Genomic DNA, 26,139 nt, shown 5'->3' with positions numbered 1-26,139 from the left:
AAGAAGATTAACAAAAACCTTCCGTTGACATGAGGTGGTAAATATTCAGTGATGATCTTCTGCCAGGTCACCAATCTGGAACCTTTTGTGGCTTACCTGGGAGTTTTTCAAACTCGCTTGCTTTGCCCCATTACAGCTGGAGTGGAAGGTGGAGGCTGCCGCTAGCCTGATTGGATACATTTTAATTTCAATAGTTAATCATCCTTTCATATGTCTTTGAAAAGATTTTGGTAAATTCATCTGATGAGCTGTTACGCTGTTGCTCAAAGAACTCCGAGCAGAGAGAAGGCCACTTTTACATGTGCTGTCATGAACGTTTAATCGTATTTTCATGCACTGCAAATCCCAAGAAGTATTCCGACTAACCTTTGTGCCTCCTTTTTTTCTTATCGTTTTAGCAATTTTTGGATGCATGGAGGAAAAATATCCTTAGCAAATTTGTTCTCTTGTTCTGTATGCTGAAATTTAATTCCTGAAGGTTCTGCCTCTGTTCCTAGCCCTTTTAGATTTATATCTATATATTCTGTTCTTTCTCACTTTCACGCTCAATGTCCTTCTCTTTGCCTAGGGATGTGCAGTTTCATGTCATTGAGTTGTGTCACTTTATCATGTACCTTTCACTGAGTATGCACTAAATAATGCACACTAACCCACTCATTCCATAACCTTTACCACCTCAACGTAAACACCATTTGCACGCTGTTATAGAAAACTGTCACTTATGCATGTGAATGCTGCATTCACCCAAGTAAGTGCTGGTTGGGTGCTAAATGGTATTCTGCAAACTTAAGGGTTCCTTTACTGAGGTGTGGAAAAGAAAATGGTAACGGAATTCAAACATGCGTGGGATAAACATAAAGGAATCCTGTTCAGAAGGAATGGATCCTCAGGAGCTTAGCCGAGATTGGGTGGCAGAGCCGGTGGTGGGAGGCGGGGCTGGTGGTTGGGAGGCGGGGATAGTGCTGAGCAGACTTATACGGTCTGTGCCAGAGCCGGTGGTAGGAGGCGGGACTGGTGGTTGGGAGGCGGAGATAGTGCTGGGCAGACTTATACGGTCTGTGCCCTGAAGAGGACAGGTACAAATCAACGTAGGGTATACACAAAAAGTAGCACATATGAGTTTATCTTGTTGGGCAGACTGGATGGACTGTGCAGGTCTTTTTCTGCCGTCATCTACTATGTTACTATGTGTTAACAGATTTACAGGCTTATTTTCGAAAGTGATCGCCGGCCATTTCCCGACATAAATCTGGAGATGGCCGGCAATCTCTCAAAAGTGGCAAAATCAGTATAATCGAAAGCGGCTTTTTTGACAGCATCGCCGCTTTCCCGTCGCCTCACCGGCAGAAGTTCAATGGGGCGTGTCGGCGGCGTAGCAAAGGCGGGACATGGGCAGGCATGGGCGTGGCTACCAGATGGCCGGCTTTCGCGGATAATGGAAAAAAAAGCGGCGTTAATCAGTATTTTGCCAGGTTTACTTGGTCCTTTTATTTTCACGACCAAGCCTCAAAAAGTTTCCCCAACTGACCAGATGACCACCGGAGGGAATGGGGGATGACCTCCCCGTAGTCCCCCAGTGGTCACCAACCCCCTCCCACACTAAAATAATAAAAATCAAAACCTTTTTTTACCAGCCTGTATGCCAGCCTCAACTGTCATACCCAGCTCCCTGACAGCAGTATGCAAGTCCCTGGAGCAGTTTTTAATGGGTGCAGTGTACTTCAGGCAGGCAGACCCACGTCCATCCCCCCCTACCTGTTACACTTGTGGTGGAAAATGTTAAGCCCTCCAAACCCCCCCCCCAAAATCCACTCTACCCACATGTAGGTGCCCCCCTTCACCCATAAGGGCTATGGTAATGGTGTAGAGTTGTGGGGAGTGGGTTTGGGGGGGATTTGGGGGGGCTCAGCACCCAAGGTAAGAAAGCTATGCACCTGGGAGCTATTTGTGTATTTTTTTAATTTTTTTAGAAGTGCCCCCTAGGGTGCCCGGTTGGTGTCCTGGCATGTCAGGGGGACCAGTGCACTACAAATGCTGGCTCCTCCCATGACCAAATGCCTTGGATTTCGCCAGGTTTGAGATGGCCGGCATTTTTTTCCATTATCGCTGAAAAACAAAACCGGCGATCTCAAACCCGGCGAACTCTGGCATTTGGCCGGGCTAAACCGTATTATCGGAAAAAAAGATGGCCGGCCATCTTGTTCAATAATACGGTTGCAGCCAGCTGTTGCGCCGCCGCCAAAATGACGTTCGATTACGCCCCTCTTAGTGTGCTCCAAATGATAAGACAGCCATTATATTCTTATAGGTGTCTAAGGAGGTCTTTAACTAAGGTGCATTAGCATTTTTAGCTCACACTAGAAATCAGTTGACGTCTCAGCGCTTAGCGCCAGATGATTTCCAGCATGACCTAAAAGTTCTAGTGCATCCCCTTAATCTGTTATCACACCTTAGCAAAAGCACTCCTTAGTGCAGAACCTACTCATAGCGTTCAACTGCAAGGAGAATGAACACGTGGTGAGGGCATAGGCAGATCCCACAGTTACGTGTGTTACTTATACACGGTGTCCAGAAGAAACGAGACCCCTTTCAAAATCCTTTGCAATTGTTTATAAACATTTAGTATGACCTTTGAAAATATATTAGCACTAGTAAAAAAGCCCCGTTTCTGATGCAAATGAAACGGGGGCTAGCAATGTTTTCTTTTGTGTGCATGTGGGAGTGTGTGTGTCCCTGCCCTCTGACCTCTCTCCCCTCCCCCCTCTGAGTCCTTCACTGTTACAGAGCCAGCGATTTGATTTCGTGCTCTGCTGTTTTCCTTCAGAGGGCGGGGCAGACACTCATAGGGAAACCGGATATCTCGCCCCCTTCACACTTCCGGCTGGAGGATTCATAGAACGTTGGTGTTGCTTTTTATATAGAGAGATAATGGGTAATTTCTTTTTTTTTTTTTTTTTAATTCAAATCATCTTGATTGATCTTTTTTATAAAATAACAGGATCGAGTCTGTTCTCTTGAGGCTAGAGTAGCAGCTGGAGGAGCTGCGAAAGATAGAGAGGTACATAGAGGAGGCCTCCTCTCCAGTCTGTCCAAAATTCGGCAGCACGACTTATTTTCCGCCAGAATCGTTATACCCACACTAGCCCACTCCTCAAGTCACTTCACTGGCTCCCTGTCTGCTTCTGCAAACAATTCAAACTTCTCCTACTGACCTTTAAATGCATCCATTCTGCAGCCCCCCCATTACCTCTCCACTCTCATTTCTCCCTACATTCCTCCCCGTGAACTCCGCTCACTGGACAAATCTCTCTTGTCGTCCCCCTTCTCCTCTACTGCTAACTCCAGACTTCGTTCCTTTTCCCTCGCTGCACCTTATGCCTGGAATAGACTTCCTGAGCCTGTACGTCTAGCTCCATCTCTACCTGTTTTCAAATCTATGCTAAAAACCCACCTTTTCACCACTGCTTTTGGCTCCTAGCCACTACTCAATTTGCCCTCCCCTTGTTCCTTCTCACCCCGTACGTCCCTTGTCCTTAATTATCTTGTCTATCTGTATTATTTTTTAGATTGTAAGCTCTTCTGAGCAGGGACTGTATCTCTATGTTGGATGTTCAGCGCTGCGTGCGTCTGGTAACGCTATACAAATGTTAATAATAATAATAATATTGTAGAGAAGTCCCACCTCCAGTCTGGCAGCCCCTGTGCTGCCTTGCAAGAGGGACATCTCCTAGAAGGAGAGCATCACCCTGGTGAAGTAGGAAGTAATCCTGGAGCCAAGACTTACCCACCAGGGGATGCGATATTGTCTCACAATGAGTAGTCCCCATACCAATGCTGGAAACTAGCTTTAAAGCTGCTACTGTTGCTATTGCTACTGCTTAGGATCAAGCTAAGGGAGTCTTTTACAAGCTACGTTTTAGTGTGCGCTAAACACTAGAGACACCCATATATTCCTATGGGTGTCTCTAGCGTTTAGCGCATGCTAATTTTTACTGTGCACCAGTGGCGTAGCTATGTGGGGCTACGGGGGCCTGGGCCCCCATAGATTTGGCCCTGGACCCCCTGCCGACGACCTTCTCAACCCCCCTCCCACCGCCAACCCACCGTTCCTGTCGCCTACCTTTGCTGGTGGGTGAACCCAGCCCCCGCCAGCCGAGGTCCTCTTCTTCCGGCGTGCAGGACGTCAGACTCAGAAACAGATCGAAGCCCTTCGCCGGAAGAAGAAGACCTCGGCTGGCGTGGGTTGGGGTCCCCCGCCGGCAAAGGTAGGCGACGGCGGATTGGCGGCGGAATGGGGGTCGAGAGGGTCATCAGCAGGAGAGGGGCCAAAGTTGGTGGTGGTGGCGGCAGTGGGGGGAGGTCGGCAGTGCCGGGGGGGGCTAAAATGTGCCCCCTCACCTCGGGCTGTGGACCCCCCTCCCGCCGAAGTCTGGCTACGCCCCTGGTGTGCACTAAAAACATTAGCACGCCTTAGTAAAAGGACCCCTAAGTACTTTTCTGACTTCTACATCTATGTATTAAGTTAAGGAACTAGAATATATATTAAGAAAGATAATGTTTTTTAAAAATTCTTTCAAAATTTAGATCCAATGACGATTTGGTACTTAAAGCTTGGGTAGCAATGATTTTATCAGCTACCAGAGTGGTATCACTGCTGTTCTTGAAATTGGGTTCTAAGGTGTTTATCAGAGCTGCCAAGTTACCCATTCCAGGAGGAAGACTGTTTGGCCGGTCCCGGATTTCTGCCAACCTCATCCTGGTACATTATGGTACCTGCAGCACTGATTTCAATGGATAGAATCATGGACTGCAAGTCCCACACTGCTTTGGGATGTAAGTTTAAAACCAGGACCGGCCAAAGAGTCTCCCTCCTGGAATGGGTAACTTGGCAGCTCTGGTTTATTATTATTTACAGTAGAGTTTTGTCTATTCAATGATATTATATGCTCTACTTCTGTTATTTGATTTTTTTTTTTTTGGCCTACTTGACTGGGTCTCTAATGCAAGCATATTTAATTTGTGCATATTGGATGTTCTGGAAACCCAACTGCCTGTGGCATTTCCTGGACAGACTTGGGAAGCCCTAGCATCAATTATGCATGTGCTGCTGTGTACCTCACATGAGGGTGATCAATCTATTATAACCAATCCTTGTTGATGAGGCTGCTAATTGTTTGATAATCTAGCAACCTCATTTGTCATATACTGCCACAGAAGAATTGCAGCTGTATTAGGAAGAGAAGGTTAGCACATCCTAGGTGATTACCCAATGGCAAACTCTGACTGCATTCTAATCTCCATGAACAGGGACTGCCTCTTACGTGTATTTGTACAGCCCGTGCCTACATCTAATAATGCTATTGAAACACCAAGTACAAACAGTTGTTCTCTCAGCCGGACACCACAGAACTGCAAGGAAGCACCCAGGGAAAACAGAAGCTGGCAAAACTGAAATGTACTTTCCAGCTGTTTCTCCCACCATACAAGAAACCTTCATCTGTTGATGCACAAATTGCCTTGAATCATAGATTTTAATATAATTCAGTCTCCTGTTGCTCCCTGACCCTTTTATCATTTGTCTGCAGCTGTGGTTTTGAGGAACTGAACTTCTGAGCCAGGCACCCTTGGGGAGCATCTCTCCAAATAGTCCAGGTATGATGTATGCATACTTTTTTTTTATTGTAAACTGCTTAGACACAAAAGTATATTGCAGTGTATCAAATTAATAAATCCAGGCCAATCCATTCACATAGTTACTACTGTTTCCTCTTGGGAACACTTCTCTGAGGTACAGCACTTATGTCCCTGAATTCTAGCAGCCCTACAGGTTCTGGAGAGAACTGGAACCTTGGTAGGACACAATGATTCTTATAGGACCAAGAAAAACAGAAGACATATAGGAGGTTTAGACACCACAGAGATGCTCATTTCTGAGGAAGCTGATGCAATGGATGTGGTCAGTCCATGTCCATCCCAAGGGTATCAGATGCTCTAGGTGAACTTCCGTCATGTACCCTTGCTCCTTGGGGCAACTGAAGGCTGTACTCGTAGTTCAACATCTCTCCTTCCCCTTCCTATGTCCCACAGGTGGCCATCATCTCCCTTTCTCCTCTTTAACCCCCCCCCCCCCCCCCCCCCCCCATTGGACAGTATCTCATTTTCTCTTCCCTACTCCTGCCAAGCATCCAACATTTCCCTCCTTCTCTTCCCACTTCTGGGTTGCTACTGACACCACCCCCCTACCTCTTCCCAAGTCAACCCAAAGCTTAAGGAAGCCTGAGCATTTTGTGGGCCCTATAAACACAGGCCCATCACCTCCAACATGAAGTCTGTCTTGGAGGTGGATGGAACAAGACAATGCTTGAGTGTGGGCCTGCACTTACAAGGCCCAAACTGTGCTCAATGTTCTTTAAGCTTTGGGTTAGCACATGAGAAGTTAAGGAGATGGTGGTTGCAGGCCTGGCAGGGGGAAGATTCTTGTGTGCATCAGAGCACACTGCCAACCCCCCCCCCCCCCCCCCCAAATTCTAGTCCATCCAGTGGCAGGGCTGGCCCTGAGTCAGAGTGGTTAATGTAACCATATTTTTTTTTTAATTTACTTTATTTGTCCACATTTGATATACCATAAATTGAGCCTAACAAAGACAACTAAGTGGTTTACAAAAGTAAAAATCAAAGTTCCATGCTGAGGATGGGGGAAAGGAAAAGGGAGGACGGGCCGAACAAAGGGTTAGATGGAAGGGAAGGGAAAAGAGAAAGAGAAGAGAAAGGTTTTGAGAAGTACCTTGAAAGACTGAAGTGGCATGCTCACTCTAAGAGAAGAAGGGAGAGAATTCCAAAGCTTGGGACCTAAAAAACTGAAAGCGGTATCACAAACGAGGGAAAAATGATGTGCAGAGGGTGAGGGAACACACAGCAGGTTGTCAGGGAAGGAGCACAGTAAGTGATAAATAGTTTATATAAGTAAGCAGGGGCAGAGGGAGATTGGCATTTGAAGACAAGCATAAGTATCTTATAATGGATATGAGCAGAGATGGGGAGCCAATGTTCAAGACGGAGAAGAGGAGTGATGTGATCAAAGCAATGGGCCTGGTGTATAAGTTTAACGGCTGTGGATTGGATGAGTTGAAGTCATTTTAGAGAATATAGAGGGAGACCAGCAAAACGTGAATTGCAGTAATCTAGGCAGGTGATAACAAGAGTTAGGATCAGAGCACAGATGGAGGCGGGAGAAAGGAAAGGACGAAAAGAGCAAATGCGAAGTAAGGCAAAGAAAGAAGAACATGCAACATTGTCAATTTGTGCTTTATAAGACAATTTGGCATCAAAGATCACACCCAAGATTCTCACAGTCACTGAAAAAGAGCTGCTTATTATCTAGGTGGGGGCATGGACTGGTAAAAGCTATGGATTCACATCTCACAGAGTTGAGAAAATAGCCATTGTTTCTAAGCCAGGAGGACACAGCAGTGAGACAAGAGTCCAGAGAAGTAGGAGGAGAGGAGGAGGGATCAGAGATATGGAAACGAGTTTGAATGTCGTCTGCTTAGCTAAATGGTAAACAGCCTTGTTCGTGAATGGTAGTTAAGTAGTGGAGCCCGGAAAATATCAAATAAGGCGGGGGAGAGAATGGAACCTATCAATGAGCAGAAACATAGCCCAGATACATGCTAAAGGAGTCCTACTGCATAACAGAAAGAAATTTCCCTTCTTAAAAAGTTGCCGTAAACCATAACTGTAGAAATATGTCTGACCAATTTTCCCAACACCACCCCTCCCCAAGTTTATCCCTGCAGGCTCACTAAAGTCTCTACAGCTCCAATTGGCTATCTGAAGTCTCATACATCTCACGGAAGGCGTATCTAGGATGAACATTTGATAAAGAAACATACTTGTTCTTAATCCCTCTTTCAGATCCTAATAATGGCTTTTCATTCTATTCTATTACCACATCCTGTACCTCTCATCACTCAGCACACTGCACATCAATCTATCTCTGCCTTGACAGCTGATTCCTCTAATGAAGAAGCATTGACCTGATTAACCTCTCATTGTACCAGAAGAAGTGAGAAGGCCTATTAATCTATAAGTGAATGGCATATAGGACTGCTAAGTGAACACTACACAGCAATAAAGGAAAGTGCCTGAACTACTCAGACCTTATTTTTCACTTATCTTTTCTCTCTCTATTGAGTTACTATTTCTATTCTACATTTTACCAAGTTTAAGGCTGTGGAAGGGGTGAGATAAGTGAAAACAAAGTCTCCCACAACTGGAAGAATTAGTAAGATCCCCTCCCCCCCCCCCCCCCCCCCCACCACCACCAAAAAAACATAGATTACCCTCAAAAGCCATACGAATTGTCATGCTTACGCAAATCAACGGTCCATGAAGCCCAGTACCCGGTTTCCAACAATGACCAATCAAGGTCACAAGTTCCTAGCAGGATCCAAAAGAAGACTCCATGCTGCACAATTCCGGAGATAGGCAGTGGATTTCTCCAAGTCTACATCAATAGACTTTTCTTCTATGAACTTGTCCAATTCTCAGTTAAAGCCAGTTGTATTAACTGCTTTTACCACATCTTCCAACAACAAATTCCAGAACGTAACTACACATTGAGGGGAAAATAATTTTTGTCTATTTGTTTTAAATGTATTAATTGCTTTGCAACTTCATGAGGTGTCACTTAGAGGCATAATTATCAATGTAGGCTACTGTTAATATGTGTTATTTTGGGGGCTCCTATGATGGCAACAATCTGGTCAGATGCCTGGTTTCTCTTCTCCTCACCTGTCCCCCATTAATTTTAATAATACTAAACTTTTCTTGTGACAGAAGACACAACTTTCCCTTAAGAACAGCACTCTGTTCCAAGAAGATGGCAGTGTTCCTTGTCATCTTTGAGAGTGACTTTTGGTGGTGGTTACACCAGCAAACACACCACAGTCTGCTAAAGACCAAAGCAGAACAACCCCAGTCAAGATTTCAGCCAACTTTGCAACTTCCCCTGCAGAGACTAGCCCTCCAATTGTCACCTCACAGGAGGCAGCCATAAAAGAGATCACCAGGAACATGGAAGATATTTTAGATGCAAACTCAACCAAAAAGTGGATGGTATAAAATTGCATTTCTTAAATAAAAAAGTGCTAATGGAGGAAAAAGACCTCAGAAGTGTCTGTAGTCAGGGAAAATTCCCAACACTTTTGAGGTCTTTTTCTTCCCTTAGCACTTTTTTGTTTAGTAAATGCAATTTTGTCCCATCCACTTTTTGGTTGAGTTTGCACTGTTTTGGTGGATGTGTCCTCATTTTTGTGATTGAGATATTTTAGATGACAAGCTCTTGAAACTCTACGTTGCCACTGATGAACTTAAAGAGAGCATGGCATTGCATGCTGTGCTCATCCATAACACAGAGGAGAAAGTCACCAGGTAACCGAGGTAATCAGCTGGAAAATCAGTGCAAGCATCTCACAGAGAAAGTGGAGGACCAGAAAAACAGGAGGAGACACAACAACATTCGTATCATCAGGCTCCCCAAGACCATAAGGATAAGGAATTCTGGGACCTCATGGAAACTTGGCTGCCGAAGGAGCTGAGTTTGGAGCTGGAAGGCCAGCGTATGAAAGCAGAGTGGGTGCATCACATCAGAATCCTGAGAGAGGGGAGTGACCGTCCCAGGCCTATGATTACCCGTATCTTCAACTATGTGGAGAAGACCCAACTCCTGGCCTGCTAAAGCCAAAAAAGGCTGATTGAATACAACAGCAACATGATCCTTATTTTCCAGGATTTCTTGACTGCTCTCTCTCTAGTGCAGTGGTTCCCAAACCTGATCCTGGAGGCAATGCATGTAAATCTCTCTCATGAATATTCATTGTGGATAGTCTGAAAACCTGACTGGCTGGGGTGCCTCCAGGACCAGGTCTGGGAACCACTGCCCTAGTGCATGCAACGTTTTCAATGGGGAATCAAGTTCAAGATGCAATACCCAGCGAGGGTGAAGGTAACAAAACTTTAATGCTGGATTTGCCAGATGCACTGAAATTATTCTTGGAAAGCCATTAAGTAATCCAGTGTTCATATACCAATGACACTAAGGGCCAAATGCACTAAATTTACCTAGCCATTAACGAGCAAGTAGTAAACCCTGTCATGCACTAAAGACTTCTCCGAGCCATTTCCCGACGACGGTAGCAGCTAACGAAAATGGAATGCAGATGAGCAAATTGTGTAGAAACCCTCTTGTAATGAGATGCACTAACCTTTTCTGATTGCCTTAACGCTGGAAAATCTAATGAGAGGTCTGTACCTGTCGTTGGGACTGCGCGGGATTGAAAAACTTCTATAAAAGTAACAAAAAAACCAGGGGGAAAAAAAGTCCTTTATGGACATCCTTCACTCAAAAGGACAAAAAAAAGCGCTTTGCTTCAAAAAAGACATCCTTTTTGGCCATCATCCCCCCCCCCCCCCCCCCCGCAATAATAACAATGTCCTCCTCCACAGCGTGCTGCAAGAAGGCTCCAATCCTAAGGAGAGTGCAGTTGAGGACACCCATCGAAAAAGACGTCTTTTTTGGCCATCATTCCCCCCACCCCACCCCCGCAATAATAAAAACTTCCTTTCTGGACATGCTTCACTCATCTGAGAGACCTGGAAGTCTCTGAGCCAATCACAATGCGTTTAGCTCAGAGACTTCCAGGTCTCTCAGCTGAGTGAAGCACGTCCAAAAAGGACGTTTTTATTATTTCGGGGGGAATGATGGCCAAAAAGGACGTCTTTTTCGATGGGCATCCTCAAGTGCACTCTCCTTAGGATCGGAGCCCTCTTGCAGCATGCCGTGGAGGTGAGCGGTGCGGCGTCTTCCTTTCAGGCGGCACGGGGAGGCGTATTTGGCATGCGCAGAGCAGCCAGCATAACGCTTGGCTGCTCTGCGCATGCTCGACCGGCCAACTGGCCGAATGTTTACCGATGGAATAGAGAATGCAAGTGAGCTACAACGAGCAGCTTATTTGCATTCCCTTTCCTTGATGCATTCCCGTTCCTTACCGATTCGCTAAGGGAATCGGGAAGGGAAGGGCTCTAACGATTTGTTAGTGCATCTAGCCCTAATACAGGAAAAGCAACTAGTGAGATAGACTCCTTACCTTTGTAGACCCTTCACCTGTGGTGTGATGCTTGATTTTGTACGTAGCTTGTGCTTCCCTACAGCCATGAGCCAGGTGGTTGTCATAGACAGGGTGCTCTGCTTTGGGCTAGCACAGGTGTCAGCAAAACAAGTACTTTACGCAAACTACAGCTTTCTGTACTTTTTGGCAGTGGTAGAATGCTACCTTCTATCTGAGATAATTGAGAATACGCTCTGCTTCACCACATTAACCTAAATTTTCTAAAGGTCAATAGAGTCAGGGAGCCATAGTAGGATCTATCAGATCAGCGTACATGCCCCTATTTTGGCTAGATCATTCAACGTGCCAAGCATATTTTTTTCAGGAGTAGTATCGCAATCCTCATCAATCCTGAGATATTACTCTTTTTAATTATACTTTTTGTAGTGCTTTTTTTCATTCGCATTTGAATTTCAGTTGACTGGATGGACCATACAGGTCTTCATCTGCCGTCATCTACTATGTTACTAGCAGGGGCATTTTCGAAAGAGAAGGGCGCCCATCTTTCTACACAAATCAGGAGATGGGCATCCTTCTCTCAGGGTCACCCAAATTGACATAATCGAAAGCTGATTTTGGGTGCCCTCAACTGCATTCCATCTGCATTCCATCTGCATTCCTGGAGCAGTTTTTAGTGGGTGCACTGCATTTCAGGCAGGCGGACCCAGGCCCATCCCCCTTACCTGTTACACTTGTGGTGGTAAATGGGAGCCCTCCAAAACCCACCTCAAACCCACTGTACCCACATGTAGGTGCCCCCCTTCATCCCTAAGGGCTATGCTAGTGGCGTACAGTTATGTGGAGTGGGTTTTGGGGGGGGGGATTCAGGGGGGTTTCATGGGCTCAGCACCCAAGGTAAGGGAGCTATATACTTGGGATCAATTTGTGAAGTCCACTGCAGTGCCCCCTAGGGTGCCCGGTTGGTGTCCTGGCATGTGAGGGGGACCAGTGCACTATGAATGCTGGCTCCTCCCATGACCAAATGCCTTGGATTTGGTCGTTTTTGAGATGGGCGTCCTCAGTTTCCATTATCGGCGAAAACCAAGGTCGCCCATCTCTAAGGTCGACCATCTCAACATTTAGGTCGAAACATCTCTTAGGTCAGCCTAAATGTGGAGATTTGGGCGTCCCCGACCGTATTATCAAAACGGAAAGATGGACGCACATCTTGTTTCAATAATATGGGATGCCCCTCCCCTTCACCGGGATGTCCTTAGAGACGGGCGCCCTTAGAGATGGTCGTCCCCGTTTGATTATGCCCCTCCACATTAACTGCTGTTTGTCTTGGCCCCACTTCGGGAGTATCAGTTGGCAGTGGGTGGGAAGTTTAACATAACTGCTGACCCCTTGATCAACTGTAACCCTCCTAAATTAAGGCCTAAGGGGGCAGATAGCAAAGGCGTTAACTTTGTTATTGCAGACGTGGGACATCTGGATATTTGGCGCACCCTATACCCAGAGGAGCATGACTTCACATTTAGTAACATAGTAACATAGTAGATGACGGCAGAAAAAGACCTGCATGGTCCATCCAGTCTGCCCAAGACAAACTCATATGTGTATACCTTACCTTGAATTTGTACCTGTCCTTTTCAGGGCACAGACCATATAAGTCTGCCCAGCAGTATTTCCCGCCTCCCAACCACCAGTCCCGCCTCCCATCACTGACTCTGGTACAGACCGTATAAGTCTGCCCTCCCCTATCCTCGCCTCCCAACCACCAACCCCTCTTCCCCCCAACTGCTCCGCCACCCAATTTCAGCTAAGCTTCTGAGGATCCATTCCTTCTGCACAGGATTCCTCTATGCATGTCCCACGCATGTGCACAAAGTGCATACAAGATTAGATTATATACTACAAGCACAATTCATTTTTCCACGACAAGGGAGGCTGGCGTTGAAGGTGGGACAATGTCCTATCATTGTATGGTATGGGCTGATCTGGGGCTGAGATGAGAGACTAAGCCCCCCACCACCACCATTTGAAGAATGAGCTCATCCCTGTATTTAGTGGTCAATCAAGGTCACAAGTACGTGGCCAGATCCCAAAAGAGTAAAATAAATTTCATGCTGCTTATCTCAGCTCAATCTTATCTTAGCTCAATTAGAACAAGCCAGCACACATTAAAGCCTGGGGCAGTAATCGGAACTGGTGTCACTCCCCCTTGACAAAGTTAACATGAAACGGGAACTTGTCGGGGTTTTAAGAGCGCACCAATCTGCCTAAGATAAGTGCAGTGTGCATTTCTTTGATAAGCATATATATATACAAAAAAGCAGTGCAAGTCTCTTTTTTTGTTATCATAATTGGGGTGGTGGAGGTTGAGTCAATGATTATCACATCAATATATGTAATGTATTCACCTATTGAGTGAAAGCAATATTACCGAGCACCATATATGAGACTCTCCTTCACTTTAGTTTACAATTATTTGAGACTATCATATTTGCATTCATACACTGTGAATTTTTTTGATATTTCATCACATGGGACAGAGTGACGGTCTACAATTAGTTAACAGTTAATATCTCAGAAATAAGCACTGGATTTTCTCAAATCCACTTTAATAAAGGTTTATGGACTTTTTTTTTTTTTTTAGGAATCTGTCCAAACCTTTTAAACCCTGCAATGTGAACTGCTTGTGCCACATTCTCTAGCAACAAATTCCAGAGAGAAGAAATATTTTCTCCGACTTGTTTTAAATGTGCTACTTAGTGACTTCATTGCTTGCCCCTTAGTTCTTGTACTTCTGGCAGTGACGTAGGAAGTGGGGGGTGGGGCGGTCCGCCCCGGGTGCACGTGCTGCGGGGGGGGGGGGTGTCGGCTCGCTGGTTCCCTGCTCTTTCTGCCCCGGAACCTGAAAGCAGGGAAGCAGCAGAGCTGACGCAGCTCCCAGTGACGTGCACTGGGGGTGGATCGGCCCTCCCGCCTGCCTCCCCCCCCCCCCCCCCCCCCGCTGAAAGGTAGGGTGCGTTTTGGGGGGAGCGCTCCGGAGGGTGGGGCGCCGTGCCCTGCACTCGGGGGGGGGGTGCGCAGCGGCCACCCGCCCTGGGTGTCAGGCACCCTCGCTACGGCACTGACTTCTGGAAAGAGTAAACAATGATTCACATCTACCCATTCCCTTCCACTCATTTTTAAAGACCTCTATCTTATCGCCCCTCATCTGTGTCTTCTCTAAGCTGAACAGAACCTCTTTAGCCTTTCTTCATAGGGGAGTCATTCCATCCCCTCTATTATTTTTGTCACATTTTCCTGTACTTTTTTTTAACACACCAATATCTTTTCAAGATGCATAAGTGGGAGCCCTGCCCATTGCCCACCCATGTTCCACCTATGAAAGCTTCATATAGTCCAGGACTTCCCTTCTGCCCTGCATGAGTGAAGTAAGGGAGAGGTGACAGGAAGTCAGTCTCCTAACAGCCATTTTGGAAGCCACATTGATGACAGAACAAAGAAATTTCCCTTGATGCAGCGAGATGCGAAACAGGGATTCCCTGTCGGGATGTACACCAAAATTGTCATTCTGGTGCATTGAAGAATACTGATTGGAACAGTGCTGAGAACGTAAGTAATGGTTGTGTATTTATAAGATGACTTGGAAAGAAGTTAATATGAAGTGTTCTGCATGATACTGTCAAGGACAAAACAACAGCCATAGTGTTATTGAACTTTATATTTTGCCTTTTTGGGGTAAAAAAAAATGGAGTTTTTTTTTATCAGTGATGGTATTGTTCCCTCCTATTTCCATTTTTGTTGACAAGTTGAGTGAGTTTACCGAAGTGTTTTCTCCACATCATTTTACTTGAGTGTCTTTTTAACAGATTGTAATTGATTTTCAAAGAGGTTAACAGGACCCATTAATATAGAAGGATGGTAAGACTGTGCAAATCAGCTTTAAACAAGACAGTCGATAATTCTTACTTTTCACGTCTTTCTGATTTTCAAGAAGCCATGGGGAGGGAGGAAGTGAAGGAATTAGGGAAAGAAAGAAGCAAAAAAAAGAAGTTTGAAAGAGACAAAGCCAACCTCTATGTAACAAACTTACCACACCAAAGCAACATTAACTCCAGACTCAAACAGCAAGTTCTACTTACGAAAAGGCAACTGTGCAAATGTGATTGCAAAAGCCAGTGCTAGAACAGCAATACATCTCCTACTGGGATGTTCAGTTGTAAAATACAGCAAGCTGGGCTGCTATTGATCCTAACACAGAAACCACAAGCAAGATGAATCCCTCAGCTCAGTCGCACATACAAAACAGACAGACCCTCACCAGCATAGAATAAGCGAACACGAATTATAAAAAAGGAAGGTGCGGAAAGCAATCGAAGTGGGAATTGCCAAGAAGCCAGAAGCTGCCTCCAGCATGACGTTGGAGAAGTAGAAGCAGAAATGCACTTTATCCTGTGTTATGCAAAACACAAAGGGTTCAATATTCAAAAGATGTTTAACCTTGCAGAAAGGCTGAGTGGGCTGGGATGGGGTATTCAGCGCATTTAATCAGGCAGTGTCACTGAATTTCTCCTCTGACTGCCACACAGTACTGTCTGGGTGGTGCTTGGGTGGTCTTCTTGAGGTGGAGTCGGGGTGGTCCCAAATGTTACGTAGGCAAAGGCAATATTCAGTCAGGGTATCTGCATAGCTAACTGTGCAACTGTTTAAATATCAGTCATAACTTTGCCTGGTGAAGGCGGTTAGCTTGGCAGAGTTTAAAAAGGGGTTGGACAGTTTCCTAAAGGACAAGTCCATAAACCGCTACTAAATGGATTTGGAAAAAATCCACAATTCCAGGAATAACATGTATAGAATGTTTGTACGTTTGGGAAGCTCGCCAGGTGCCCTTGGCCTGGAGTGGCCGCTGTCGTGGACAGAATGCTGGGCTCGATGGACCTTTGGTCTTTTCCCAGTGTGGCATTACTTATGTACTTATGATTTAGCTAGACAGCTATGGCACTGTTGAATGGATGAGATATGAAGAGGACACTATTTCTTCTTATTGTGTATCATCACAGAATGATGGTAGGAATGGTTTTTGCAGCATCTGCTCTTAAAGCTGAGTTTAATTTGGCTAGCAGCAGTGAGCATCTTATTTTTAAAGAGACTCACTTTTCCTCCTTTGCACTATCCCAAAACAGAGTGACCACCTATGTGCATGAATACAGTATCTGAAAATATAGCTCATTAAAAGAGACAAGATGTAGCTACTTACCTGTTATTCAAACACAGCTTAGGCTTCAGTAGTTCAGTTCACCAGGTTGTAGTGCAAGGCTGTAGTTAGTTTCAGTTTTCCAATACAGCCTGAAATGCTTTGATGTTTCACTTATATATACTGTCATCTACCAACATTTGCTTATTTCCGATCTGACGAAGAAGGGCAACTTTCGAAAGCTAATCAAGAAATGTATTGTTATGTCCAATAAAAAAGGTATCATCTTATTTTCTTTCCATGTTTTACTTTGTTTTATTTCTATTGATTAACAATACAGCCTAAGAAGAGGCAGCCTGATTAACTCTGCAGTATTCTGAACAAGTTCAAAGCAACTAGGCAGGACAAAGCCATCTCCTTCTATTTCTTCTTTATAGGAACCAAGACAAACCACTGATATAGTACTGGTATTAATTCCTCCTAATTGCTGCCTTGCAATGGATTAAAATAAAAGGTCTTCAATCTCATTTTGTTCTTTCACATTAACCATAAGTCTATAGGTGAAATTCAGTCTTTTATCCACTTTTCTCAGAGAATCAATCTGTCCGAAAGAACAGATATAGCCCCAGCTTCTCTTCACAGACTAAGGGCTGGGGGAACCATCACCCTTACAGTGTTTTCTTCACATACTGGCCCAAACACTCACCATCAAAAATATATTTTCAGGGCTTGTACATTACATGTTGTAAAAAAAACAAATCAAATAACATCAAGAACTTATCTCCATTGGTGAGTCTTCTCCAACAGCAAAAGGGATGCTCCACTCGGTTCTCTCCTTTCTTTCACATCTATGACCTACTATAGCTCCTCTTTGTTGGGTCTAGAACATTCTGTCTCCATGGTCTGTGGGGCTTCCTTTATATCAGGCTTCAATAGCTCCACCCCTAACCTCCTATTGGTCTCCTGAGTTTCTAATCTCCACCCTCTGGATAACTCCTCCTTCTGGCTACGCCCCCTGGGCTGAGTTATTCTAGAAAGCCCTTCCCTTTCTGCTTTGCTTTGGACTGTTGTAAGTTAAAGGGGAAATGGACTTCCTCTTTGCCTCTCCCCTTCCCCAATCTGGATGTCTCTCTTTAGGCATGGAGTCTATTAAGACTCTGAAATCCCTTCCATCTGCAAGATGCCAGCCCAGGTTTTTTTTCTCTCCCTGGCTCTAACTCCATCCTTAGGCTAATCCAGTAGGGAGAGGGCAGTGGGGACCTAGGGTTAGGTCCTAATCATCACAATATGGATGCATTGCTTATGCTAATAAAATGTACTGAATCCTGAAAAGACAGAGAGTGAGAAAGAGAGAAGAAGAAAGAAACAGAGAGGGCAGTAAATAAATGGACGCAGAAGACAAGAGAAATGGTGAGACATATAAGACCCTATTCACTAAACTGCAGTAAGATTTTGCAGTTACTTTAATTTCTTTTACTTTACATCTGATTTATATACTGCTCTTAAACCAGTTGGATTCTGAGTGGTTACAATAAGAAAGAACCAGGGCAGACCCTTGGGAAAATGACAAACCTAGCAAAAGTAAACTAAGGGGCCCTTTTACTAAGCCAAGTAAGCACCTGTGCGCACCCAACGTGCACTGATTCTGAGTTACCACCCGGCTACCGCCTGGCCCTTGTGGTAATTTCATTTTTGGTGCACGTCCGCTACGCACGTCCAAAAAAATATTTTTTATTTTTGGTGCATGTCAGCTACGTCCGCCAAGTGGCATTTGATGTGCATAGATCATTACCACCTGGTTACCGTGTGGAAAGGCTAAGACGGTTAGGGTTCTTCAGCTGGGAGAAAAGGCGGCTGAGGGGTGATATGATAGAAGTCTACAAGATAATGAGCGGATTAGCGCGGACAGATGTGAAGCGTTTGTTTACACTTTCAAACAACAACAAAACCAGGGGACACAAGATGAAGATAGAATGTGGTAGATTTAAAACAAACAGGAGAAAGATTTTCTTTACTCAACATGTAGTTGGACTCTGGAACTCATTGCCGGAGAATGTAGTGACAGCAGCTGGCCTTACAGAGTTTAAGGGGGGTTTGGACAGATTCCTGAGGGAAAAGTCCATTGAACATTATTAATTTAAATTTTTGTTTTGTTTTTGGGGTTTTGCCGGGTTCTTGAGGCCTGGATTGGCCACTGTCTGAGACAGGATGCTGGGCTTGATGGACCCTTGGTCGTTTCCCAGTATGGCAGTGCTTATGCTTATGTGTGAGACTTTATCATGTCTATTTTCAGCAAAAATTTTAAAAAGGCCTTTTATACAGGTGCACTGAAAAATTATTCTGCGCATGCCCAAAACCCACACCTACACTACCGCAGGCCATTTTTCAGCACACCTTAGTAAAAGGACCCCTAAACAACGTACAAAATGCTATGTGATATATAAGTTATAGCCAATTCCATTATACATGTTATCTAATTGATTTTACTAATTGATTTACCTTCACGTAATACAGTAAAAAAAACATCTAGAGAATACCTCACGCTCCATTATCCAAACTGCAAAGGTCTTTCTTACAAATCAATCCTTGTCGCAGGCTTCACGTATCAGAGTACCAAACTTTGGAATTCTCTGCCCAAGCAATTAAGGTACTTAAAAGATTATCTAAGATCCCGTAAATTACTAAAGGCTTTTCTATTAAGTACATATCTTATCAAAAGACAATAGACTAATGTTGCCGTCTCTCTCATATGTTTCAACATAGCCAATATAGCTCTATGACACACAATTATTCCTAATATGCCAACCTCATAGATGCATGTTTCACCACTTTAGAACACTGGGCCAAGGTGTTCAGATTCAGGCTCAACAGGGAAAAAACTCATTGTCTCATCCTCTCGTCCACGTACGCTCATGTATCTGACACAATGCTTCCAGTTCTGGGCTCGGCCCTCCCGATTGCCAACAGCCTGAGACTTTTAGGGGTACATCTGGACTCACATCTCCAGCTGGTTGATCATGTACACTTGGTCACCAAAAAAATGTTCCAGGCAATGTGGAGACTTCGGCGCATCAGATACCTCCTTCCCAGAGACTTGTTTCGTACCCTTGTCCACTGGCTTGTCCTATCCCATCTGGATTATTGTAGTGGTATTTACGTGGGTTGTCAGGCCTCCTTATTGAAAACGTTCCAAACGGCTCAGAACACTGCGGCGAGGCTCATCCTTAGAGTAAGGCGTTTCGAACATGCCGAACCCCTGCGCTTTAAACTTCATTGGCTGCCTGTACATGAGCGCATTGCTTTTAAGATCTGCTCTCTAACACATAAAATCATCTATGGGACTGCACCGGAATACATGCTCCCCTTGATCGACCTTCCGCCTAGAAATGCCAACCCTGCCGCTCGGTCATATCTCCACCTCCATTTTCCGAACTGTAAGGGAGTCAAGTACAAGAAAATCTTCGCCTCGTCCTTCCGTTACTGGAGTCCCAAACACTGGAATACGTTACCTCATCACCTTAAAACTCAAGAGGATCATGCCCTTTTTAAGAAGTTGTTAAAGACATTCCTCTTTGCTAAGACTTACCCCTCATCTTACTATGTTGATTAATGTATCCCTTGTCCCCTACCCTACCTAGTTCACTCTGTTAGACGCTTGCCTAATCTTTAAGTTTGTACTCTTATTTAACTTACTGTAAGCCACATTGAGCCTGCACAAGTGGGAAAATGTGGGATATAAGCAACAAATAAATAAATAAATTAATTAATTAATTAATTAATTAATTATCTGACTGAATCATACTTATGACTAGTAAAAAAGGCCCGTTTCTGTTTGAAAGGAAACGGGCGCTAGCAAGGTTTTCCTCTGAGTGTGTATGTTTGAGAGAGTGTATGTGAGAGTAACTGTGTGAGAGAGGCTTCTGTTCCTGCTGCTGTGCATTCTCCGTGTTGTGCTGATTCGCTGCTCCCTGTATCGTGGCTCCGCCCCTCTCCCTTCTACTGGCCAATCTGGTGTGGGTTGTGTGACGTCACTATTATCTACTCCAACTCCAGACCACCTCCAAGGGATCCACGGTTCCAGGCAGCCTCAGAATGTTGGAGGTGAGAATTATTATATAAGATGTTTTCTTGAAAGTAATCCACTTTGAACCTGAGCTTGATCAGTATAATGCGGGATACAATGTAATAAATAAATAACTAATTAATTAACATTATAAAGGATCTATAAAATCTCTTTAAAAGTAATGTTTTCAGATTTTTCCTCAACAATGCATAGTTGGAGAACTGATTAACAAAATTAACATAAGATCATTCCAATGCCTCTGTATTAATTGTTGGGGCATCCCCAGTATTTTTGAAAGGACTGCTAATGCAGATAATGCAGAGAAATAATTACTGCAGCATGTTAACTGCACGGTGCTTAATTATGCCCTGCCAAAAGAAGGTGTAAATACTGCCGCCCAAAAGATGGCAGTTAGAAGTGCAAATGTAGGTGTTCTATAACTTTGCACCTAATTTCTGGGAGCATCTCACCCCGCCCATGCCACTCCCATGGCCACGCCTCCTTTTGAGGCATGCATCTTACAGAATAGAGCATAGGGCAGTGGTTCAGTGGCGTACCAAGGGCGGGGCTGTGGGGGCGGTCCGTCCCGGGTGCACGCTGCTGGAGGATGCAGAGAGCAGCTGCGTGCCTGTCGATTCCGCTGGTTCCCTGCTCCCTCTGCCCCGGAACAGGTTACTTCCTGTTCCGGGGCAGAGGGAGCAAGGAGCCAGCGGAGCCAACAGGTGCGCGGCTGCTCTCTGCACCCTCCAGCAGCCAAGAATGCACCCGGGGGGGGCTTGATGCACCGGGGAGGAGGGGTGTCATTGCGCCGGGGCGGGGCTTGATGCGACGGGAAGGGGGGTGTCATTGCACTGGGGGTGGTGTCGTGCTGCACCCTGGGGGGACGGACGCCGCTGTACCCGGGGGGGGGATGTGCATCGGCGATCCTCCCCGGGTGGCAGCCGACCTAGGATTGCCACTGCAGTGGTTCCCAAACTTGGTCCTGGATGCACCCCAGCCAGTCAGGTTTTCGGGATAGCCACGATGAATATTCATGAGAACGATTTGCATGCACTGCCTCCAATGCATGCAGATCTCTCTCATGAATATTCATTGTGGATATCCCGAAAACCTGACTGGCTGGGGTGCCTCCTGGACCAGGTTTGGGAACAACTGGCATAGGGCATGACTCCTACAAATAACTCCTAATTACTACCAATGAAGTGCTTGTTAATGCCAGTAAATGATTGTTAACTCCTAATTGGCCAATTAGTTTGCGCACGGATCTGGGATCCATACCCAAATTTGGGTGACCTATAGAGAATCTGGGGGAATGAGTTTAGCCGTATTTCGTGAGGTGGCATTAAATGCTCTCTGATCTCTGCCTCATTAACAGTTAACATGCAGTAACAGCCTCCGTGTCAACTGTAATGCGCAGCCCCAGCTCCAAAATGGCATTTCCTATTATCCACTATTAAGATGGGAATTAATACATGCTAAGAGTTAATATGCTGTGCTAACTCTCAGCATGAGCCCACACTGTTCATATCTGGTATTTCCTACATTAAACAGTCAATACAGCCCAACAAATAGGCCCCAGAGAGCCCCATTCAGAAAAGGACCCCATCCTACTCTGTGCCTCTGGAAAAATATCCATTGAAGGCCCCACCCCAAAAAAAGGGAGGATGGGGCAATAAAAAAGGCCAAAACCCCATAATGCTGATACACATCAAGAAGCCACCATAAATGAGGTCCCTCCCTCAGAGGAGTACTAGCGCCCTTAGCGTGCACAAACTCCAGAGACACCCATATATTCCCTAAAATTGCTAATGTCCCCATCTTCAACCAGGTGCCCAGCTCCTTTCCTGTCTTCTACAATATTAAAGCAGACAGAACAGAGCAACCTCACCATCTCCCTAATTAGGGACAGGCTGTCATTTGCAGCCACATGGGAAATGTCAACAGAACATAAAACTAGCCATGCTGGGTCAGACCAATGGTCCATCTTGCCCAGTATCCTGCTTTCAACGGTAACCAATCCAGGTCACAAGTACCCAGTAAAAACCTAAATAGTAGCAACATTCCATTTTACCAATCCCAGAGCAAGCAGTGGCTCCTCCATGTCTGTCTCAATAGCAGACTATGAACTTTTCCTCCAGAAACTTGTCCAAATCTTTTTTAAACCCAGATACACTAACCACTGATACCATATCCTCCAGCAATGAATTCTAGAGCTTATCTATTCTTTGAGTGAAAATATTCCTCCTATTTGTTTTAAAAGTACTTCCGTGTAATTTCATTGAGTGTCCTCTGGTCTTTGTTGTTTCATATCGGATCTAGCCCAAAATGGACAGGAAAGAAAAACAATTTTTTTTTCCTGTATCCTAGGTATAAGCCAACCTTGACCCAATGACCTTGGCTAGAAACCACTTATCTTTTGAGATGAGCTATTCTGTCTTTTGAGAGTCTGATTGTACCCAACCCATTCCTGTGTCTTGCATTTTAGGTCGTTCCTGTTTCCTGGGTATTTCTGGCCCACCTCTAGGCTCTACCCTTTGCATCCACTTGTTTTCTTGTCCAGCTATGCAATTAGTTGGCTTCAGTCACCTAAAGAAAAAAGAAAAGCTGATAGACGGACTCAGTTAAATTTGAGTACTCACAGCAGCTTAAAGCAGAGCTGCCAAGTGGGTTACCATATGGCTCCAGAAAAGAAGGACAGATTGAGCCAGTCTGGGTTTTACTTCCATTGCTTTCAATGGAAGCAAACCCGGACTGGATCAATGTGTCCTTTTCTGGAGCCATATGGTAACCCTACAGGGGCCCTTTTACTAAGTGGCAGTAAGCCCACCGCAGGCTTCCCATGCACCAATCTGAAGCCAATGCCCGCCCAATTAAAGCATTGGAAGTAGTTCCATCCCAGCGTGTGGCATTTCCAGTGCTAGTGAAAATTGTGAAAAAATGTTTCCGCAGGGGATTACCTGGCAGCAGTTGCGTAGCCACAGCTGGGCCACCCACTTAGGGCTTAGGCCCACCCAACAGTAGCACACGTTATTGGTAGCTGGTGGGGATCCCAAGCTCCGCCAGCTGAAGACTTCTGCCTAATTTATTTATCACATTTGTACCCCACATTTTCCCACCTATTTGCAGGCTCAATGTGGCTTGCATCAAACATTAGAGGCAATCGCCAATTCGGTAATATACAGATATAATATAATGTAGTGATCAGGGAGCATCAAATGAACAGGGTATACAAGAGAAAAAGGAGGGAAGGTTAAGAGTGTCCCAAAATTGTCCATTAATTTGCTGTGTCGCAGGATGTAGGGATGTATGTGAATCCTTGGGATAGCCTTTCTGAATAAGCTGGTCTTGAGTGATTTCCTGAACTTAAGATGATTGTGAATAGTTTTTACAGCTTTTGGCAGTGCATTCCATAGTTGAGTACTAATAAAGGAGAAGGTGGAAGCATAAGGGATTTATATTTTGAGCCATTGCAGGCTCTAGGGTAATGAAGGTTTAGTATGAATGGGAGATCTGGTAACAAAATGGTAACAAAAGCGCTACTCTCAATGATACCGGAACCTGCGCATGCTCAGTTTCAGCGCATGCCTTCTGCAGATGCCAAGGTGGAAAGAAGCATTTTTCTGCCAGCTTAGATATTTTCTTGGTGGTGCTGGTTGATAGTGGTGGTGATGGGGGAGGGAGAAAACTTGGTGCCCAACATTTCTTGCCTAGGCCCCACCCACAATTGTTGTCTGGCTATGCCCCTGCCTGGCGTAACAGACAGCACCACGTGCTACCTGGTTACCACCAGATTAGTGCAGGAGCCCTTACCACCACCTCAATGGGTGGAGGTAAGTGTTCCCCCCCACCCTCCCACACACACACACACCCCCACCTGGCCACACATTAAGGCAATCTCGGCCTTTATTTCCCACTGTAGTAAAAAAGGGCCTCAGCGCTTGGCAAAAACATCTTTCAAATCCTAAAATGGCACAATTCCAGACTATGTGGTACCATAAGCACATAAGCACCGCCATACTGGGAAAAGACCAAGGGTCATCAAGCCCAGCATCCTGTCTCCAACAGCGGCAATCCAAGCTTCAAGAAACCCGGCAAAACTAAAAAAATATATATATTTTTTTTAATAATGTTCAATGGACTTTTCCTTCAGGAATCTGTCCAAACCCCCCCTTAAACTCCGTAAAGCCAGCTGCTGTCACTATATCTCCGGCAACAAGTACAGAGTCCAACCACACGCTAAGTAAAAAAAATTTCTCCTATTTGTTTTAAATCTACATTATTCTAGCTTCATCTTGTGTCCCCTGGTTCTATTATTGTTTGAAGTGTAAATAAACACGTCACATCTGTCCGCTCTACTCCGCTCATTATCTTGTAGACTTCTATCATACCACCCTCAACCGCCTTTTCTCCAAGCTGAAGAGCCTAACCGTACTTAGCCTTTCCTCATAGGGAAGACGTTCCATCCCTTTTATCATTTTCGTTGCCCTTCTCTGCACCTTCTCCAATTCCTCTTTTTTGAGATGCAGCAGCCAGAATTGAACACAATATTCGAGGTGCGGTCGCACCATGGAGCGATACAACGGCATTCTAACATCCTTGTGTTTGTTTTCCATCCCTTTCCTCATAACACTCAACATTCTGTGTGCTTTCTTAGCCGCCGCAGCACACTGAGCAAACATTTTCAACGTCTTATCAACAATGACTCCCAGATCACTTTTTAGGTCTGTGACTCCTAACGCGGAACCTTGCATGACATAGCTGTAATTCAGGTTCCTCTTACCCACATGTATCACTTTGCACTTGTCAACATTGAACTCTCATCTGCCACTTGGACGCCCAATCCCCCAGTCTCGCGCGGTCCTCCTGTAATCTTTCACACTCCTCCTGAGACTGACGACCCCTGAATAACTTTGTGTCATCTGCAAATTTAATTACCTCACTAGTTACTCCCATCTCTCGGTATTATAAATATGTAAAAGCAGCGGTCCAGCACAGACCCCTGAGGGACCCCACTAACTACCCTTCTCCATTGATAATACTGACCATTCAACCCTACTTTGCTTCTATCTTTCAACCAGCTCTTAATCCATAGTAATACCTACCTCCGATCCCATGACTCTCCAGTTTCCTCTGGAGTCTTTCATGAGGCACTTGTCAAACGCCTTCTGAAAATCCAGATACACAATATCCACCGGCTCCCCATTGTCCACATGTTTGTTCACCCCCTCAAAAAATAATGCGAGTAGATTGGTGAGGCAAGACTTCCCTTCACTAAATCCGTGATGACTTTGTTCATCAGCCCATGTTTTTGTATGTGCTCTGTACTTTTATTCTTAATATAGCCTCTACCATTTGCCCGGTACCACTTAATAAACTTACCTCAAAGAAAATGCTAAATATGAGACAACAGACTATCTCAGACTACATCTCCCAAATTGCAAAAAAAATGATCTACGAAACAGTCTATGCTGCAGACTTCATATATCTAGAAACAAATGGTGGAACTCCTTACCACCCAAATAAGAAGTATACAGGAATATACCAAATTCCGCAAAATCCTTTATGGTTTTAAACGTTTTTATTGATACTATAACGCTAAACAAAGATAATCTTGACAGTACAATTACTGGCAAATACAGAACAGTATCTGAAAACTTTATATGTTTTCACCCGGAACCCACCTTCCTCCCTCTCCCCTCCAATGCTGCAAAATTTATAACATAACTATCAGTAAGTCGGAAACTCCACTGAATTAAACTATC

The sequence above is a fragment of the Microcaecilia unicolor genome, chromosome 11 (genome assembly GCF_901765095.1).
Source record: "Microcaecilia unicolor chromosome 11, aMicUni1.1, whole genome shotgun sequence".
Taxonomy (NCBI): domain Eukaryota; kingdom Metazoa; phylum Chordata; class Amphibia; order Gymnophiona; family Siphonopidae; genus Microcaecilia; species Microcaecilia unicolor.
This window is presented reverse-complemented; position numbering follows the sequence as displayed.